Source organism: Etheostoma cragini, chromosome 21, assembly GCF_013103735.1.
Source record: "Etheostoma cragini isolate CJK2018 chromosome 21, CSU_Ecrag_1.0, whole genome shotgun sequence".
In the NCBI taxonomy this organism is placed as follows: Eukaryota; Metazoa; Chordata; class Actinopteri; order Perciformes; family Percidae; genus Etheostoma; species Etheostoma cragini.
The window spans coordinates 756,033-758,041 of NC_048427.1; the positions used below are offsets into that span (position 1 = coordinate 756,033).

The following is a 2,009-nucleotide window of genomic DNA, read 5'->3' on the forward strand; positions in this document are numbered from 1 at the left end:
TGAGCATGCATCCTGTGTGACCTCTGTCTGACATTAGAGGCTGTAATCCTCTTACTGATGTGACGAGCACCTGGCCGGATTTACACCCATATTTCCCAGTGACTGACTGTCCCGGACCAGCCAGCGTGCAGGGTGTCCTCTGAGGATGACCCAATTTGGCATAATCCCCGGCTCAAGTTAATAAATGTTCTGACCGCTCTGTTTCAAGCCGGCCGTTCCGAGTGTAATCTCGTTAGAGCGATGACAACGCGTCAGCAGATGTGCTGAGCACGCTCTGAGGGGCTAAACGAGAAAACACTGACAGTCCTGAACGAGACTTAATCTTTCTACAGAGTACAGCAGTATTATATCAAAATATGACTGAGAAAAACAAAGTGTTGATGTTGTTTCTCAAAAAAACATAGCAAAATTTCATTTCAGATTCGTCTACTATTGTTATCTTATACAACCCTTTGGTAGACTTTGGTGAACTAATTTCAAGCACACAAAGAATTCGTACAAGACATCACGTCGAAAGAGATTTGAGGTCGTTAACGTTTCCGCTTTAGTGCCAAATTATCTCTTTACACGTTAATCTGGGACAGACATGGGCGTCAATCTACAGAAAGCTGAGATTATTCTCAACATTTTGATGTGGAACACATGGGATCAGTTATACGCAAATACCTTTTCAAAAGGGGAATTTAAGAAGATAGAGACCTCAGCGGGTTAAACATGTGCATCTTCAGCTGCTTTAAGCATCCACAAGACTGCAGAACGCAATAGGACAATAGGACAATAGGACAATAGGACAATAGGAAGAGCGTGATGGTTGGACAGAATCTGATCTCAAACGTCTCATGGTGTGTTTGAGAAGATGTGTGAAAATGCCCTTTGAGCTCAGAGGGTTCAGCAGTTGGTTTGTCCACTCTGGCAGGAAACCGAGCCTTTTCACGTTCAATAATAAACCATTTTACCTGTTATTTAATCATAAAATGTCTTTAAAGAGCTAGAATAAAGATTGCACATCTGTCTGAATATAGAAAATAAATTGCAGCGTTAAAATTGAACCAAACATTGAGTATCAAAAACTGTCACGTGTCAAAAGGTGTCAATCAGACTTCTGTTCAAATTTGTACTTTTTCATTACTGTTTCTATTTCTTAGAGTAAAGACAAGGGAAAAAAAGGATTATTTTGACATGGTGATGGGTAGTGATGGCGCTGGTGTGGGAGATCTAGGTTCAAATCCCACCAATGTGTCCCTGAGCAAGACACTTAACCCCTAGTTGCTCCAGAGGCGTGCAACCTCTGATGTACAATTGCTGCATATGCCAAACCGCAGTTGGTAGTCACTTTGGAAGAAAGCGTCAGCTAAATGACATGTAATGTTATCAGTGCCCAAACTCATCACCGTATTAACACTCGTATCAAAACATCTCAAACAGTAATCCAGCTTGAACCCTTTAGCAGCCTGTCAGAGTCTCTTTTACCAAAGCACAGACACAGAAAACTGAGTGGTAAATCCTCCACAGCAGAACGAAAGGAAGTGCCTGTGAACAAAGTATAGCTTGGTAAAAAAACAAATCCCGTTACATCTACATCTTTTCAGTTCGAGTCAGATTATTTCAGATGAAAAAACAATGATAACAATGTCCATAAATATCCATTAACCTCCGTTCAACTCCAGAAACGTTGTTTTTTTCCTGTCTTTCACTTTGTTTACTACCACTATCACTATATCTCCACATGTGTGTGTTCACGCTGGGGATTAGAGCTGTAGTCATTCCAAACGTCGCTGTGCAATGAATTGTCTCAGAAAGAACTGTGATTAACAATATAACTGTCTCTTTCACTCAAATAAAACAAAGTATATTCATTTATTACTTTTCTAAATAATGTAGGTTTTTGAATGAATCCCAGGATCCATCTTTTGGCTATACATCACTGTCATGTGACCCAGATAATGTAATAACACAAATACAGAGCCTCTGAAGTTAACCAAGTCTCTTTAAAACATTTCTTACTGAAC

At 40.0% G+C, this 2,009-nt stretch overlaps 1 protein-coding gene across 2 annotated transcripts in view; it reads right to left on the reverse strand.

Moving 5' to 3' along the window:
• Positions 1-2,009, reverse strand: part of pde6gb (phosphodiesterase 6G, cGMP-specific, rod, gamma, paralog b) — a 4,554-nt gene that overhangs the window by 2,085 nt on the left and 460 nt on the right. The gene's annotated exons all lie outside the window — the stretch shown is intronic.